At 41.2% G+C, this 19,998-nt stretch overlaps 1 protein-coding gene and 1 long non-coding RNA gene across 2 annotated transcripts in view; one reads left to right on the top strand and one right to left on the bottom strand.

The window, feature by feature from the left end:
• Positions 1–19,998, bottom strand: part of NBEA (neurobeachin) — a 539,268-nt gene that overhangs the window by 489,784 nt on the left and 29,486 nt on the right. The gene's annotated exons all lie outside the window — the stretch shown is intronic.
• LOC106500368 (uncharacterized) lies at positions 11,198–15,626 on the top strand. The gene is made up of 3 exons (XR_001295386.2): positions 11,198–11,668; positions 12,112–12,146; positions 15,576–15,626. It is a non-coding gene; the product is annotated as an uncharacterized lncRNA (long non-coding RNA).

The following is a 19,998-nucleotide window of genomic DNA, read 5'->3' as shown; positions in this document are numbered from 1 at the left end:
TCTCGTCATCATCTCTGTCATCCCTTGTCTGTCAGGTTTGTGTCTCTGTGTGTTTTGTTTATGGCTCCTGCCTTTACTTGTTATCCCTTTTGCACTGAAAAATTCCTTGATCAGAAAATCTTAACGAAGCAGCTGCTCCCACATTCCCCACACCCTCACAAACATGAGTTGTGACCTTGCTGCTTGCCATAATACCCAAATAGCCAGAATCTGAGCGACTGTTCAGGCATCCATGATTTGAAACATGAGATAGGGGAAAAGCAGGAAAAAAACCCAAAGCAATAAAAGTGTAAAAGTGTTAAGAGTTAATGCAAAAATTTTCATCAACGGCAGTCATAACTGAACACTAAATAAAATGCAGAAACTGCATTTTATTCCATCAGGATCATCAGTCTGCTGTAAAAGTGTTTATATAAATTAGAATATATCCATATCCTTTGCATGCATGACCCTAGAAAATAATGAGAAGGTAAAGTATGCTGAATTATTAATTTTAGATTTAGGTACTGTACTTTAAGAAAAGAGGAAACCCCATATCGCATCCACTTAGACTTAACTTTTACAGGTGACAAAAGTTCCAGAAAAACTACAAGTATTTTGTAACACTGATTTATGTCATCTAACAGAAGCCTAGACATTCCCAGAACACTGACAATTTTATCACACTGATGATTACAGTCCTTTAGAATTAAAAACTAAGCTTTTGTTAATTTTAAATACATACTATTTTGTGTGTATTGGACAAGATTTTACAATATTAAGGTCCTAATTTGGCTTTATCTAGTGTGCTCTTGTTTTTTAGTGATTAACAAAACAGATAAAGAAGTTATACCACATCAGACAACAAATTTGTCACCCTCCACAATTCGGTACAGGAAGAAGATATCAAGATGAAGTTAAATGTTAACTAAAACAAATTTCTGCCTTTAGCAGGTCCAGTTCATTTTAGATTAATTAGGGTTTAACTGTCAAATTCAGACTGCATGCAAACCATGTCAGATTTTTTTTTTCTTTTTAAACTAGCCAGATCTCTTATGCATTCTACAATTGTAAAAAGGCCAGGAAAAGGATACAGGAAAACCAACGCAAACGAACATGAAGAAATACCAAAGAGCTAAACTTAATTTTAAATAAGTAATGTGCGATAGGCCAAAGTCATATCATGCACATATCTTCTCTACACAGGCACATTCAATTACATTCATAATTTTTTGGGTTTTTTTTTTTAAACAAGAAGCTTGTGATCATAACTGAAACTATGTAGTCTTGTGTAGCTGGAATTAAGACACTGTCTGGCACAATTTCCTCATAAAGGTTTGATTTTTACTTTATCTAAGACACTAGCCACTATTAGATACCAATCAAATTTTCTTATTTGTTAGCTAGTATCACTGTAAAAATTCAGCTCTTAAAAAAAATAGAAAAATACTATTTAAATAGGATATTTTATAGGCAGCTCCATCAATAGACAGATTACAAAATAGAAACCTAAATGTAAGATATGTAAATGTGTATTCACAAACTAAGCTATGCATCAGCCTGTCTTGTATTGTAGTTGTGTTCAAACTAAAAACAGACACTGCTCACAGAAATCTAGATTATTTCTACACAAATAGTGTTCTTAGTACTTGACACAGGCAAAGCAGTCTAGAGTTGGGGAATTCCACTTAAGTTAATTTACTGCCAGCCAACACAAACCTCCAATAACTGATTCGGGTAACAAGAAAAAAGAGGAACACAAATAGGTAAATATCTAGCACGAGAGGCAAATATAAAGGACAAGAGGTAACAGGCACAAACTGAAACACAGGAAGCTCCATCTGAACACGAGGGAAAACTTCTTTACTGTGAGGGTGACAGAGCCCTGGAACAGGTTGCCCAGAGAGGTTGTAGAGTCTCCTTCCTTAGAGATATTCAAAAGCTGTCTGGACATGATCCTGGGCAACGTGCTCTAGGTGATGCTGCTTGAGCAGGAGGGTCTAGATGATCTCCAGAGGTCCCTTCCAACTGTTCTGTGATTGTGATCTATCCCCCCCATCTCAACTTCCTGTTTTTTCACTGCAGGTTATACTTAGTCTCTCAAAATTCCTCTGACAAGGCAGGGGGCAGCGTAGGAGGTGGAGGTGGCATGTGTGACAGTTTTCTGATGCTCTGCCTTGAAGATTTCTGCCATTCTGTTCCTTACTACACCTGCCCTGGTGTGGGTCGCTGGTGGGCCACAGCCCCTCGGGGGTGTCCCTGCTCCAGCGTGGGTTGCCCACAGCCACAGTTCCTCAGGGGTGTTCCCGATCTGACATGGGTCCCCCATGGGCCACAATACCCTCAGGAATGTACGTAGTTGAGTACAAAATAGTAGTACAAAATAGTAGTATCAGCAGCATATGTTCTGAGATTTGGTGAAAAAAGAGCAGACAAAAATTCTTAGTCATCTCTTATTCCAATGTAGTTCTAAATGCTTCTGTTACAAGAACGAACAGTAAGCTTGTAAAATGCTTTTAAGTAAACTTCTCTAAACAAATACGGCAAGCATGAGAATTAACTCAAATTAGTTGCTTTTGGAAATGCTCAGGAAGTACAAAAAGACATCTTTTGTTTCAGAGTGATATCTAGAAAAACATACAGGCCTAGTGGAAGTCACCTTTATACTTTTAAAAATACCGTGCTTAATATTTATTTTGTCTGCCAAATCTTTACTTTGGAAGTTAGTTAATTTTTATTTAGGTTCTGTGAAAGCCAGATACTTATGTTTTCAAAATTAAATTCCCCCCAAATGGCTTCTCTTTGTTGGGAAGTTTTCCCTGCTCACTTTTAACAGTTTTGCAGCATAAGTGTTACTTTTTTGTAAATGAAATGTGCTTCAGATAAACCCACAGGGCACTTTTCAATTAACAGTTCAGCGTAAAAGAATGGTTTAAAAATATAAAATGACTTTCAAATAATTGTAGCATTTTCTTTTGTTACAATTAATCTCAAAAATTTCAAATCCTTTTCAGGTAGCCTACTCACAAATTTATTGGATCTGTTTTTGTGAAGAGCCAAAATTCACGTGGGAGTTGCCCCACAGAAGAAGGGAAGGATTGTGAAGGATTTTCAGTCCATGGTGAACTCTCAAGTGGTTGAAGACAGGTCAGTTCAGTCTATACTTTAGCATGACTCCTAGTACCTCTTTGTGACACTAAATTCTCAAGCATGAGCATCCACTATTAATTCAAACCCAGATGACCAACTCAGTCTAATCTTAGTAGATGGTAACTTGCCCTTGTCTCGCTAGACGACAGCAAAAGAACATAACAGGGTAGAGAGTCTTCAGTGCCTAGAAAACAAATGCTATAAGCACACCACATCTGATGTTCCATTTCCCTTACTGCTTTCTCACAGTATTACAATCAAAAGATTTGGTATCTATCTTTAGAAGGTTCTACGGTTTCTTTCTTTGATTTTTAAATGACTTCTTACAATTCTGTGTTTAAAGCTGCAGCTGACAATTTACTTCTTTGAAGCATACAAATGAGTTTTTTTCCCTTATTGTATAGTAGAGAGAGATTTCTGTAGGAGCCAGTTCAAGGCCAAGGAACACCATCAGAGCCAAGGATCATCAAAAATTTTCCCAATTTTCACACCAAAGCATGTCTCTGTCTAACAACCAAACCGTTTCTTAACAAGCCCAAAACAACCCTAACAATGTACAGACTTTTCACCTTGGACAGTGAGCAAGCCACAGAGCAGAACAACTTCTTTCTTCAATTCAGGGACACTTATAGTTTTCTTCTAGTTCAGGTTCCTATTCAGGTCAATAATGTTTCCTTAATCGGTCTGGTTTGCTTTCTCTAATTTGACCCAGTTCAGAAAGAGGAACAGTGTTTATAAATAGGGTGGTTTACATGATTGGATAGGCCTGCAAAACAAGTCTTCAGTTAAGAAAAGCTTAAAACCTTATCTCCTGCACCATAGTGGAGCTAGAAGCAAACTTGTATTCTAGCAGGTCATTATGGCTTCCTCCAATTCCTATATGTGATTCAAGGGGTTGAGAAACTGAAGAGCTGCTGTGCCATCATGCTAGAAGTGTAGTGCTCTGGCAGGAGAATGGGATTAGGATATTAACAGAAAAGCAAACTACAAACAGAAACAAGTCTTATCTATATACAGCCATATGACAAAAAGTATCGGAAGAAATTTCAGATCACCAGGCTCAGCAGGTATTTACAAAGGACTACAGGTACATTAATATTACCACTGTAAGAAAACTGGAACAAAAAAATATTACTTCTCCTTTCCCTCTCACCTCTCCCTCATGAGAGGAATTTAATTAGAGTTTTAATTAGAGCCTGAGGCTCGAATAAAGAGTCTTCATACTGAAAAAGTTTGTAAGAATAGCAGTACTAGGTCAGACAAAAAAAAAAAAAGTCTATCTAGATAAAGATCTGTTATTAACAGGAAAGAATATAAGGATAGGGCAACCATATAAGTCACTTGCCTCAATTTCTTCCCCTGCCCCCCTCCAGCCTCCAGTATTTTGTTCAGAGACTTATTGAACTAGTGTGGATATATCTGTATATAATGCAAGCATATTTTTAATAGCTTCAGCTACAAAAGCCCATGGCAAGTTGTTTTACTACTTAACTATACATTAAGTTGAAAAGCATCTCATTTTCTTTTGAATGTTCCTTTCTGGCTTGTTTAATGTGATAACTCCTACTTCTTGTATTAGAAGGAACAGCAAATCTGTTCAATCTCCACATCATTATTTCAACAGACCTGTACCCTACTGTCTTTTAGTTGTCTTTCCCATGCATGGTTAATCTATATAGTATTTGCTCACACAAAAGTCATTCCATCATGTGGAAGAATGGTTAAGTGAAAAGGGGCATGATCTCTTAGAAGTGAGCAATCCTGTCTTCACGATGGAGGGAGGATCCCACGGCTATGTGAACTGTCCTTGAACATTCCTAGACCATTACAAAAGGGGAAGGCAAGTAGTGGTAAACAAGTCAAGGAGGGGGCCGACAAGCCCCTCCACGTGAACAGCAACTTTGCACCAATCATGTATTCGCTTTAGGCGCGTGAACAGAGACTGTAAACCAATCATACAGCTATTGCTAGCACATGCTCTATCGCCTGTCTATATATACTCTGTGTAAGCTCTAATAAAGGGAGAACGATCATACTCACATTGAGACTCATCGTTACTCCGGGTCCGTCTCCCACTCCAACATCTGGTAGCAGAGGATGGTTACGCTCGACTAAGATCTCCAAGACTGCGGTAAGCAGCTAGAGGAGGGGAGTGGGAAACCACGGCTGAGAGGCCACTGCCCGAAGCAGGCGCCGGGCAAACATTTTAGTGGGGTCGCGCCCCACCTCTCAGAGGCGCAGCTATGGAAATTGATGCTGCAGCAACGCTACTCGCTGGAATTCTCTCTAAGAGAGGGATAGACGCACCGGCGAAACTGCTACACAACTTGATTAAACTGGGACGATGCTGGGGTCACTTTTCAGACACCCACTTGTTGTTTTCGGTATCTGAATGGCGAGACTTTGGGGAAACCATGTGGCAAAAATCAATTGATGGGGGTGAAAAGGAGGAGAAGGAGATAAAGGCTGTTCGTGCACTTTGGAGAACTGTGTTAGAGACTCTGAAGGCTTTAAAAGCCGAAAGGGAAGTAGCATGCGCGGCAGCGCAGATGCTGGGTCCGGGAGTCCCTGCTTCCAAGCCCCAGAACAAGCCAGGGCCCGCTGCGCGATTTTTTGGCTTGCCTGCGGTCAGAGGCATGTCCGGGACGGTTTGCAAGAACGCTACTGAGGTGCGGGAGAAAGTAGAGGGTCGGAGCCCCGGTACGTCGGAGGACGTCCCAAGCCCCGGTCCGAGCCAGAGAAAAGAGGAAGTTGCCGCGCCGAAGGCTGGAGCGAGCTCTGAGGCAAAAGCGGAAGTGCGCCCGGGGGCAGTCCCGAAAGGGGCGGAGGCCGCGCCTCTTGCCGACCTCATAGACTTGGGCGGAGAGAGGTGTCGACCTTCCCCTACTGCTCCTCCCTTGCCGCCGCCTACCGCACCTCCCCTGAATCCGCCGCGCTGCCCGCCACCGCCGCTGCCGGCAGCTCCCTTGTATCCGCCGCTACCATCAACACCACCACCCGCACTACCATCATGCCCTCCGCCCACGGAGTACCCACCACTGCCTGCATCTGGAGAGTCATCTGGATGTCACACGCCTGATGCCGCAAAAACAACACCATCACCCCAGGGAGCCACTGCAAAAATGTTGCAAGCAGTACTGGAGCGCCTGGAAAAGATAGAGCTGAGGTCGAGCAGCGGCAAGAAGGAGTTACCGCCCTGTCTACAAAGACCGCCAGGTCGAGCAGCACCAACGCGATGGAGAGGCATTATTAAAGATGCCATTATAGAAGGACAATGGAAACCTGTTGGTGGGGCCGAGGGTCCCGCAGCATTAGCGTTCCCTGTGGTACAGCAGAACGGTGCCGCAAAATGGGAACCACATGATTGGAAAATTTTGCAGCAAGCCCGTACCACCGTCTCCACCTACGGGGTAAAATCTGAGGCAACACGGCAAATAGTGAGTTGGATCTTTTCCGCTGATCTCATGTGTCCCTATGATTGCAAAAACTTAATGAGGCTGCTGCTTACCCCGATGCAATATCTCCTATGGGCCTCGTCGTGGCACCAGCGGGCCACCAACGAAGCAGCTCGCAGGCAGGAGTTGGGAGATCCCCTCCGTGGGGTAACAACCGACATGCTTACAGGCAAAGGACAGTACAGCACCATGATCTCGCAGCTCGTCTACCCAGTTGACATGCTACAGCTGTCCTCTCAGCTGGCTCTGAATGCTTTCCTGTCACTGCCAGGGTCAGGCGCACCCTCATTCGGCAACCTAACCCAGGGAGCAACGGAAAAATACAGCAACTTTGTGGACCGCCTGTGGGAAGCAATCATGCAGCATCCCGACCTCTCTGAAGAAGGGAAGGGCCAGATGTTCAAAGTTTTGGCCTTTGACAATGCCAACAAGGTTACTAAACAGATCCTCGCCAGCCTGCCAAAGGGGGCTGGAGTGGAGGAGATGCTGCTGAGGGTGGAGAGAGCTGAAGCACAGCGACAAGGAACCACAGTTGCCGCTGCGGTCCAGGGGGCAGTTCGAGGAATGATGGAACAGTGTCGGCACACCAGCGGGCACAGGAAATCTGCCCGACCATCGAAACGGCCCACCCCCGGAAATTGTTTTCGCTGTGGGGAGCCAGGGCACGTCAAATCAGCCTGTCGTTCCACAGTATGGTGCGATCGTTGTCAGAAGAACACACACGCCACGAGGGCCTGTACGGGAAACTGGAAGCCAAGCGCGGAAGGAGGCCGCATGCAGACACAAGTGAAGCCCCGAGAAGCGACGCAGGTTTTTTGCAGCAACACCAACCCGCAACCCGAGGGAGCTTGGGAGTCGACGTGGAGACCACAGTAGACGTCACTCTTGTTGATTCCACCGTCCAAAAGATCCCCAGCAATGCAGTAGGACCTCTCGTCAACCAGAACAGTCTTGTTGGAGGACTGTTGTTAGGCCGGTCTTCCGCCGGTATTCAGGGACTTATTGTATTGCCTGGAGTGATCGATGCTGACTATACGGGTCGCATCCACATCATGGTCTACACCGTCTGTCCGCCTGTATTCATTCCTAAGGGAAGCAAGATCACGCAATTGATCGCTTTCAGCAACCCATCGTGCCGCTCGCTACAACCCCATCTCTGTCGAGGTGATCGTGGCTTTGGGTCTACGGGTCCTGCCGTCTGCTTCTCTGCAAAAATGGACCAACGCCCCATGATGAAGATTGTCATCTCCCAACATGGCATATCAAAGTGAATCGAAGCCATGCTGGACACGGGAGCCGATGTCACAATCATCAGCCGAACCATATGGCCTGTGAACTGGCGAGTAGAATTGCCAACATCAACCATTGCAGGTGTTGGGGGACAGTCTGCCCCTTATGTTAGCAGACAGCCAGTCCATCTACGATTTCCAGAGGGTCAGCAAGCCTGCCTTAAGGTGTATGTGTTACCTCTACCAGGAACCTTAGAGGCCTTAATTGGCCGAGATGTCCTGAGTCAGATTGGAGCAGTACTAACTACTAAACCTTTTTAGCTCTGGGCGCTGGGGAGCAGTCGCCCAACCCACCGTTAACCTGGAATACCAACGAACCCGTGTGGGTTGACCAGTGGCCCATGTCCAAAGAGCGACTGCAAATCACCGAACAGCTGGTCGCTGAACAGCTTGCCTCCGGGCACATCAAGCCTTCTGTCAGTCCATGGAACACGACTATCTTTGTCATCCCGAAGAAGAATGGAAAGTGGCGACTCTTGCATGACCTCCGCAAAGTCAATGAACAGATGCAACCTATGGGAGCCTTGCAGCCCGGAATGCCATCACCTAGTATGCTGCCAGAAGGGTGGCATCTACTGATTGTTGATTTGAAGGACTGTTTTTTCACCATTCCGTTACACCCTCAAGACACCCAACGCTTTGCCTTTTCTGTGCCAGCAATAAACAAGGCTGCACCCACGGAGCGCTATGAATGGGTTGTTTTGCCGCAAGGAATGAAAAACTCACCAACCCTGTGTCAACTTTACGTTGCGTGGGCATTGCAGCCACTCCGGGACAAATGGCCAGACACCATAATTTATCACTACATGGACGATATTCTCTGTTGCCAGGAGAAGCCTTTTGTGAAAGAAGCATTAGAACAGCTAATGGACACTCTGTCCTCAAAGGGACTTATCATTGCACCAGAAAAGATTCAGCGCACGGCTCCATGGAAATACCTTGGATGGTCCATTGCAGAGTCTAAAATTCAGCCCCAAAAGACAGAACTCACAACGCGGTTAAGCACCCTACATGATGTACAGACCCTGCTTGGGGACGTACAGTGGGTGCGACATTGTGTTGGTATCTCCAGTACCGATATTGCGCCCCTGACGGCGCTATTGCGAGGCACTAATCCCGCTAACAAAATTACCCTGACACCTGAACAACATGCTGTGTTACAGCGTATCACACAAAAATTACATTTGGCATGGTCCTCTCGACGCCTCCTAAACCTTCCCATATCCCTAATCATATATAATGGGAAAGACTCACCATATGCAGTCGTTTGTCAGTGGCAAAACAGAAGCGGGGAATCTCTCTCCCCTATTCTGATTAATGCCACTGCCAAACGCAAAAATCAAAACGATGTATTTCATATCTTGGAATGGGTATTCCTGAGTGTACAACCAAAAACGAGTATCCAGACCTGAACCGAAGCAGTAGGTGAACTGATACGCAAAGGGCGATCAAGAATCTTAGAGATCAGTGGTCAAGAGCCGAACGATATCAGTATACCTGTTAACATGGCTGACCTAGAGTGGTGGCTCCAAAACGCTGTGGCCATACAAAATGCTCTGTTAGGTTTCTGTGGTAAGGTACATTCGTGTCAGCCTCAGGGAAAGTTATGGCAGGTGCTACAGCGAAATCAATGGATAGAAAAGTCCAAAGTAAGTAGGGAACCCCTTTCAGATGGCATTACTGTCTACACGGATGTGGGTAAGCACTTGCGATGTGCCACGTGCGTGTGGAAAGAAGGTGAGCAATGGAAACAACACATCATGGAGGGACAGCCTCGGGATTCCCTTCAGACTTTAGAATTAACTGCGGTAGTTTGGGCTCTAACCAATTGGCTGAATACTCCTTTAAACGTAGTGACTGACTCAATGTATGTAGCAGGGATAGTACCACGACTGGAGGACGCCTTAATAAGGGAAACATCTAACCCGAGGTTGGGAAGTCTGTTCATCACCTTGCGCTCTGTGCTGGGTCAACGAACAGCAGCTTGCTGCGTTATCCACATTCGTAGCCACCAGTTAGATGTAGGGCTAGGACAAGGCAATCAGATCGCTGACAGCCTGGTTAGCTCCGTGTGTCATTTACCCCCTATGGACAAATTCCAGCAAGCTAGACAGAGTCACGACACATTCCACCAGAACACAAAAGGGCTAAGAAGACAATTCGGTTTAACAGAGAGTGAGGCCTGAGGCATTGTACAGGCCTGCCCAAGATGCGGGAACCATGGCCCAGGCATTGGGCTTGGGGTAAATCCAAAAGGGCTGAAAGCTCTAGAATTATGGCAAATGGATGTCACACACATCCCAGAGTTCGGTCGATTAAAATATGTACATGTAAACCGTTGATACCTTCTCGAAGATGATATGGGCAACTGCATTACCCGGAGAAAAGGCACATCATGTGTGTAAACACCTGTTGGCTTGTTTCGCCATATTGGGCGCACCGGAGCGGATGAAAACGGATAATGGACCTGCCTATATCAGCCACAAATTCAGGGCGTTTCTGTCCCGATGGGGAGTTGATCATGTTACAGGAATCCCACACTCACCCACTGGACAGGGCCTAGTGGAGCGCACCCATCAAGTGTTAAAAGACTACCTAAGGAAGCAAAAGGGTGAGGAGACGGACGCACAGCAGAGGCTGCATCGTGCGCTCTTCACCCTGAATTATCTCTGTCTCATGGGCGACCGTGAGGAACCCCCGGTGATAATTCACCACCAAAATCTTAAGTTTAATAATACAACATTACCACAGTTTAAAGTAATGTATAGGGACCCAGTCTCTGGAATATGGATTGGGCCCACCCCTGTTGTCTTTAATGGTCGAGGTTATATGTGTGTCTCCACAGATCGTGGTCCAGTGTGGGTACCCAGCAAGAACGTGAAGCCTGTCTTGACTCACCATGACTCATCTAGCGAACAAGAAGACAGAGATCCTGATTCTGGGAATACTGTTCCCAGTGGTAATGACTCTCCACAAGATTGAGCACAGACAAAATATGTGGGTTACCTGGGCGAACAAAACAGGGCAACAAGCCTTTTGTTTGTCGCTAGCTTCTGCTACGCAACCCTTTAGAACCTGCCTAGTAGGAATTCCCGGCTATGATGAAAGCGAATTTTCTGAGTATAGCAGGGGGAGGTGCAACAGCAGTATGCCTGCTAGTAATTGTAGTGCCGCACTTATTAATGCTTAGACGGATGGCTAACTAACCTGTTTGGAAATCTACCACAGTGGCTAATAGGGTTGCTTACTGAAGGCTCACGCATCTTAATGATCCTTGTAGTTATAGGTTTGTGTTTATGTGTAGTATTAAGCTGTACTAAGAAAGCTCTGCTGAAAGTAGTGAACCAAGCCTGGATTGCTCAAAAACAAGAAGGGGGAATTGTGGAAGAATGGTTAAGTGAAAAGGGGCATGATCTCTTAGAAGTGAGCAATCCTGTCTTCACGATGGAGGGAGGATCCCACGGCTATGTGAACTGTCCTTGAACATTCCTAGACCATTACAAAAGGGGAAGGCAAGTAGTGGTAAACAAGTCAAGGAGGGGGCCGACAAGCCCCTCCACGTGAACAGCAACTTTGCACCAATCATGTATTCGCTTTAGGCGCGTGAACAGAGACTGTAAACCAATCATACAGCTATTGCTAGCACATGCTCTATCGCCTGTCTATATATACTCTGTGTAAGCTCTAATAAAGGGAGAACGATCATACTCACATTGAGACTCATCGTTACTCCGGGTCCGTCTCCCACTCCGACACCATCATCCTTTGATCATCTTTGCTGTAGAAGTGAAAAAGGTACAGGACAAAATACTATCTTTTCTGAGCAGGTGGTAAGGGGATAGCATAGAACAGCATACAGAACTGCTAGAAAATATTGCTGTGCTATTCTACTCTTTTTCTTTCTATCCCTTTCCTAATGATTCCTAAAAGTCCTCCTTCTGTGACTGAGCATTGAGCTAACATTTTCATTAATCTGTTTCAACTACAAGATTTCATTCTTTGACTGGTAACAATCAATTTAAGGACCATAGGTTTATATGTAAAATTAGGATTATTCCATCTCTCCATACACATACTTAGTTACATTGAACTGAACTGCCATTTTATCACTCAGATTTTTTTAATTACCCCAAATTACCCTGTAGTGTCAGCAAACTTTGACAACTCATTATTCTCTTCTTTTCTAAATGATTTATGAATATATTAAGAGCGCAGACCTCACTTTAGATCCTTTTCAGATTCCATTGGTGACCTCCCTTCGCTGAAAAAACATGTGAGTGCATTTCTGTCCTTTTCACTCTACATTTTAACCATTTTTTATACATGTGAGACTCCCTGTCTCATATCATGACAGCTCAAGCTTTTTTAAGAGCCTTTGATGGCAAATCTTGCCCAATACCTTGAATGATATCAACTGGATCTCACTTTTTCATATGCTATGTTCCTTCAGAAAATCCTAAATTTATGAAGCCTGACAGTCCTTAACTAAAAACATGCCAAAACTTTCCCACATGCCCACTAATGCTATTCTGCACTGTAATTTCTACCAGCTTACTAGTACACATATCAGATGCACTGATCTACAGCTCTCTGATCTGCTCAGAACCATTTTCAAAAAGCAGCATCATTGTCATTGTGGTATAAAGACAGTTTTAAACAAAAGATTGTACACTATAACTCAGTTTCCTCAGACTAGAACTCCTTAGAAACACTGGGTGAAAATCACTTGGTCTTGTTTATTTATTACTTTTCCATGCAACATGTACAGATCCCTGTTAGGGTCAGCAGAGCAGTATAGAGCAGTACAACAGCCAAATACAAAAGAAAGAAAGGTCTTGGGCTCCTGAACATACTCCTGAGTCATGCAGCAAGGAACGGTTCCTCTGCAAACCCTAGTAGATTCATGCAGTCCCTCTGCCAATGGGTCCTCAACAGAATACATACATTTTTAATGGGATCATCCTGAAATTGTAATAAAAATGTCAGTTTTATTGCTCATCTCTGATTTGGGAGCAACAAAGACCTCAAGATAATAGTTCAGTGTCGAGTTTTTTTTGTTTTGTTTTGTTTTAATGTAATGGTTCAAATAAGGGGTTCTGCTCCAATTCAATTAGTCCCCTTGGGAAGAAAAACACACATGCCTTATTTGTCACACTGCTTGGGGAATGCTGGAAGGCACGTATACCCCATGCACCAAGTATGGTTCAAGACAGGATTATGTAAGAAAGAGTTCCCTCAAAATCAAAGTGTTGCTACATAATCTAATATGGAATCAGGTCCATGATTTTATGCTTGCACATTTATTTTACCAACAATTAAATTTGTTTTATACTGAAGCATGTTGCAGGACATGCCCTTCCTTATTTGATAGTACAAGAACATATACAAATCTCCCAAAATGAAACAACACATTTTCTTCGTAAAATTAAATAAAATGTAATGGGTTAATATGCAGGTCAATGAGGGAAAAACAAACAAAAAACCACCTTGTGTTCCCCTCCCCCTCCCTTTTTTTAAAAAAAGATATTCATTAAGTAACAAACATTGTACTCATTTATCAGCAAGTGGAAACAACAGTCCCTGAAGACTGTATCTGTCACCAGTTAGGGCACACAAGGACGTTCGGGGCTTTGCTTGGAGCCCTTCCAGTCTGATTTTGTGACATCATACTGCACCTTGCAGGCTGCAGGCGACTCTGAAACACCTGACTGGTGTTGAAGAATTACCGAGTACCAGTATCACGGTAGTTATGTCTTTGTTAGGTTCACATGGCATTTCAAAGTTTTTATTTTTTCAGCCTCTGACTGAAAATGGCCACTGCAAAACCTCCTTGGGGCAAACATTTTATGTTTTTCTCAATTCAGAAGCAAATCATTCTGGATAATTTAAAATCATTTTATCTATGCTCACATAAAGCGAAGAAAAACCCAAACAGAAGCTTCTCAGGACTTTGAAAATCAGTCTCCTCAGACTACACCATTCAGATCATGTACCCACAAACTGTGAATACATGGGCATACTAAGTTTGTCTTTACACACTTTATAAAAGTGCTTGAACACACAGCTGGCTTATTATATCTTTACAAACTGTAAATTGCAACACATCTTTTGATATGAGTATACAGATAGTATGCTTTCCTAACATGAAGGATTCTTTTGTTTAAGCCAATATTTTTCATTATGGGTCCAGTAAGATAATACCTACCTCTAACACCAATACCCAGGGTGACCTTAAGCAAATCCTACCATACTAAGTAGCTAAATTAAATCTCATCAAGCTATTTTAATTGCAGCTTTATGTAGGCACATCTGACATATCTTGTGTCAGACTCATACTGTTAAAATAAGAATATTAATAATTACCTTATCCCAGAGGAATGTTTAGATGTAATTTTACAAAACATCATATTGTAAGTAATAGGAAACAGAAACACACATTGTTTTAATAAATTTATAAAATACTTTGCTTCCTTCTCACCTTTTAAAATCAGGGTGCTATAGCTATTCTGCCTTTTATGTTTATTACTTCTATAAACTATTAAAAAATTATAGTACACAAAAGAAAACATTATAGGTATTCAAGTACTGAAGAAGCCCAGTATGCTGTAGTTAATGAAAAACAATCAAGTGACTTTCTTGCTTTGTTTTATATTAAATTTGACAAAAGTTAGCCATTGAAACTGCTAATCAATTTGATGCCAGTCTGTTCTAAGTTGGATATACAACGTCTTAGTACTGAGATGACATCAAGTTCTTCCATCTTGTTATTTCTATGACTTACACCAAATACTTCACACCTTTAGCCACAAATATTTTCATACTTTCACCCAGTGAGCAGAAAAATTTCTTGCTTGCTTCGTTTTTATAAAGCTGTTACTGAGATGCAAAACTACTTTGGCACAATTCCTCAGGACTGCTTTCACTTATCTTTCTAAATTTTATACTACCCATACCTGTTTTGTCTTCTCTCCAAAATCTAACATTCCTTATTTACTTTAGATTTTCATTGCAACTTTTATTTATTACTTAACTATTAGTTAATTGATAAGAAACAAGAAAAACAAAATGAAAAATTAATGGCTATAAAATAAAATCCCAAAAGAAAGTGTACAGACAAAATACAGTGGTCTTTCTCAGGAAGCTGAGTAAATATAAATAATCCATGCAGCTCCCAACCATAGGTTGATCACAGTTCTAACAAAAAAAATCTTTAATAATCTGCTCACTAAGTTCAAATCTTTGTTCAAGTTGGGTAAAATACCCAATTCCCACATATATATATTTTCCCATTTAATTTACACTCATTGATGTCCAGAGAAGAAGTCAAACATTTTTGTTGTGACCTAATCTTTACAACACAATTTAACCTATAAAGGTATCTGGTTTTGAATCAATCTTTAGTTTAAAAATTGACTCAGAGTAAGATTTAGACATTGTGACTAGTGTTAACAACATAGGCAGTCCTTGGCACATTCTAGTGCTATCACAAACAAAAGGACTAACTTTCTCCAGCAAAATGAATTAATATTTCAACTTTCAAGGTACTACACATTTTGTCTGACCAGGCTACTGATTGGACATTCACTCCTCTATCCTGTTCAATGGTGGCCAGGGCTAGCTCTTCCTCATTGTAATCGTTTTTAAATTTACTAAAGTATGCACATCAGTATCTAGCAGCGGAGATTTTTTTTTTTTTTTTAAGCTGAAAAAAAAGTTTCTTGCAACCATCACTACCTAAATGAAAAACCTGAATATCATGAGTTTGGAGCAGCAGAAGGAGGACTACCATGATAGGTGGCTGTAGGAAGATGCCAGCGACGCTGGACATGCCAGCCCAGGAGCATGGTGGTGCTGGAACACAACTCGGATGTGCTCCAGCGCTAGAAGCTTCTAGTGCTCCAGTGCTGTAACCGGGATTAAAGCTTGTTCTGGAGGACTGCTCCTTTAGAGGAGCCCAAGGCAACACTTCCACCCTTGCAGACCTAGACGATGTACGCACCACCCTGCAGACCACCAAACCTTCTTCTTCCGAGATTAAAACACTGCAGAAACAGCAAAAGAAAGCATTGACAGTTTACTGTCCCAAGAAGCTGGAAAGAATGGAAAAGGCAAAGTCTTCCTCCCTTCTAAACTCTGGGTGAGGAAGCACAATGGTGCACTCAGGGGCACCTGTCACAAGGAAGTTCCAGAACATTCTGCCACCAGCTTCCTTATCCTGAAAAAGTTGGAGCGCAAAAAAAGCCCTTTCAAGAACTAGCTTCCTAGTTTCACCGTTTAAAGTTTTCTTAGACCCAAGTGAAAAGGCAGAAATATTCTTAAGAGTGCTTGGGCATCTTTCTTAACTGTTCCAAGGATGTGCACAAACAGGAAATCTGAAAATAAAATCCTTGGTCATCAACTCTGACCTCTGTGTTGGCAACCAGCTAACTGCACCCGTATAAATTATGTTGGGCTGCAGTTGACACAGCTTTCAGTATCTATCTGCCTCCCTAAAATGCCTGCTGCAAAAAGAAAAGCATGTATTCTAAAAACAGAAGTAAAAATATTGCCTTTTTTGTCTTTTTTATTTTAAAGGGAATCACATCCCTGGAAAACAAGGCTTACTTGTTAAAAAACACTGGATTAAGAAAATTAAAAATATCAATTTTGTGGCTTTTACAAATTTATCAGTCTCTTAATCATTTAACCAAGATTTTTGGAAAGTATGCAATTCGTTCTGTAAACAAAATGCATGTAATTTAAATGATTTATCTGCAAAAGAACCATTCCAAACCCTAGTCACGTCTTACTGGACATGCAGAGACAAGCTCAAACTAATTCTTTTAAAAGGGCCATTGTTTGCAGATATTGAATCAGGAAACCTTAGTAAAAGAAAATGAAGGAAGAAAAAAGCAAAGATAAAAACCAGTAAATGCATAAGCAGTGTTTTTTTTAAATCTCTGCAATCAACTATAGCACAAAAAACTATTTTATTCCTTCAACCAGGTTGTTAGATGGCTAAAAAGTGGGTAAAAGACTACGTGTGTGCGTATATATATATTTATATATATTTATATTTACATATACACACACACATATACACAACTAATAATAAGAGAGTATAAATTGTTTAACTTATTCTAGAAGATAAGAACTCATTTTATAATTTGATATTATAAGCATTTTAAATTCCATGCTTTACAGATTTACCAGATCCACCTTAAGGGAAAGATGATATCAAGTTAAGTTACCAAATTTCCAACAGCATTGAAACTGTACTTTCAAATGATAAGATACAGTGAAGCAGATAAATCAATCTAATTTCCTGAGGACCTGCCTCAAGTTTTTCTCTGTTCCACTGAATCTAGTTACTATAAACCACAAAGGCTACAAGAGGAACAAAGACATTTTGAAATAAATATTTAAGCATGTGAAGATCAATGTTTAACATGCAATCTGTACGTTGCACAACTATATATTTATTTCCAAAATGTTAAAATTTCCAAATATATTACAAAACACTTTACGATACATTTTAAGCTTTTTTTTTTTTTTTTTTTTTTGGAAAATGCAAATACCTGATGAAAGACTAACACAAATCTTCTGTCAATTACAACAAACCATCTACTTCTGTTTAAAGGTAGTATTTCCTTCATTTGGATTAATTTCACTTTTAGTCAGGGCATCAGGGCATAGGGCTGGACAGAGCCGAACAGCATAGCCAACGGCTTCACATGGGCTCCAGTGAGCTGCCTGTGTAGGGCTCTGGGAGAATGGAAAACATGACTCCAAAACAGCAGTGAGTATTTGACACAGTGGAGCAAAACAGGCAGACTGGGAACAGATTAGCACTGTTACAAAACCAGAGACTTACTTGGCTGAGACTGAAGACTATGCAACTATGGAAGAACTATCTGCCTCTGCAACTCTGCAAGAGGTCGCAGAATGATCACTGAATGATTCCACTTTAAATTACTCACAGATCTACAGAAAGCAAATGAAAGTAGCCTGGAAAACACCTTTAATGACCAACAAAATTCAACATAGAACTCCCTCGTCATTCATCAGAATCACATTATACTAACTGAAATTGCAAACTGAGGAAATTAAAATTGAATATTAAAGGCCTGGTCTTTGGACCAATCCAGCCAATGGTTAAAGACAGTATTTTTTTCCAGTCAAAATCAAGGAAGTATAGTGTTTAACTGTCCCTTCCTCATTTATCTGTTCTCTCTCTCTTTTTTTTTTTTTAAAGCTCCTCTCCCTCTTTCAAATCTTGGGATTATCTTTATTCTAATTCTGTGTTTTTATAGGTATTCTACTTAAGATATTTCTTCTCTTCAGTCTTTTCCTGTGGTTTCTACTACTTCTCATACTTCTTCCATGTTATCAGGAATATTAATCCTTCTTTTACATGAGCCTTCTCCTCTCCTCTTTCATGCCTTTGGACTCTTGTGCGCTCCAAATCCTTCTTTACACTACCATTCATATGTCACCTTATTTCTCTTTGCTCTCTTTTCCTTCTTCCATTCATCTCCACTAAAATAGCTACATTTTCTGATCTGTTGCCCATTCATTAATTCACAATTCCCACAATGCTTTTTTTCCCAGGCTTTCAGTTTTAATGATAGTATCATATATTCGTGAACCAATAGACATAAGGGCTTTTTATTTATTTATTATAGTAGAAAAGTTTGGCACATCATTACTGTTACTCTTTCAATCCGCCCTAGGCAAATCTCAGCACTCTGATACCACAAACTACTTTCAAAGGGCCAAGTCCAACAAGCACATACGTCATGTTGATAATAGAGCTTTTTATTTCAGAAAGTTAATCCATCTCAGAACTGGATTATCCCATGGCATTCTCCTTTAACCATAGACACTGAAGCTTTAGGTCAGACAGCTGTTTCAGCATATTTAGCTGGAGAACATGACCTCAATATCTATCTTTTACAAAGACAGTACCATGACTGAAACATTCATAAACATCTGCTAGAATGGCTTAAAGAACATTTGCAAGCTCCATGACTATTGATTCCAGTAACTACAAATAAAATAACATGCCATAAAACATGAGGTATATGAAATTTCTTTCAGATCAAATTTGTATGTAAACGCTAAGACATTTATCCCATGTGACTTAAAGTAATAAACAAAAACACCTTCACCTGTAAGACAATATTGGTTATACTGAAGCAGGTCCATGAAGAAACAGTTACCATTAAAAAGAGGTCAGCAAGAAAATGCTTTTTCTCAGCATCTTTGCAAAAACATTTTTGAATCATAAATTCAAATTCAGGAAGAACGCGATTAAAAAGCAAGTCTCATGTCAGAGCAAGTAGGCAGAGAGAGAAGTGTTGCAACAGAAGATAAGCAGCTTGTGTGCAAACAGCTTTTGAAAGAGGCAAAGTAGATGATGGCTCATCATGTTTAATGGAAAGCAGGAGAATATTTTCTTCATCTGAACTAGTTGCAAATAAGAACACAAAAGCTGTAGTCTTAAAAAAAAAGAGGGGGTATAAGAGAAGTATAGATTCTAAAAAGAAAGAAAAAAAAAGTCAAAAAGATGTGGAGCCAGATTTTCAGAGGTATCTGGGTGTCTAACTGAATTTGCAGGCATGCCTGAGCTGTCTTAGAACACTGATCTCATTAATTTCAATTTTTGGGGACAGTATGTTGATAAATCTTTAAAAAATATATCTAATACATATATGCTTGATATTTTGGTATTTATAAAACCATTAAAATCGTTTTATTTTCAAACAAGTGTTAAAGTACTGTTTCATATATTTGAATGAATCCCAGTTGCCAGATAAATTCATTTTGATACAAATCTCAAGCCGTTATCTAATAAAAAAATTTATACTTTTGGAAGCATGGCAAAAATACTCGTTAAGTTAATGTTACAGAATTGCTAGCTTATACAGAATGGAAAATTTCTTCCTGATTAGAAAGTAGTTGTAAACGGATTTGTTCATTAAAAGTGGAGGTCCTTGGATTTTTGGTTTAAAGCTCGATTAAATGAGGACTCACTCCACTCCAGGAAAGAGCAGAGCAAAGCAAAGGCCACATTAGCAGCCAGCGGTAACAGTCACTGTAATTCATATGCGAAGAACCTTAAAGCAGACCAAGAAAGGGACGCA

This window comes from Apteryx mantelli, chromosome 1 (genome assembly GCF_036417845.1).
Source record: "Apteryx mantelli isolate bAptMan1 chromosome 1, bAptMan1.hap1, whole genome shotgun sequence".
NCBI lineage: Eukaryota > Metazoa > Chordata > Aves > Apterygiformes > Apterygidae > Apteryx > Apteryx mantelli.
The sequence above is the reverse complement of the archived record's forward strand: the minus strand, read 5'-3'. Positions and strand labels throughout refer to the sequence as shown.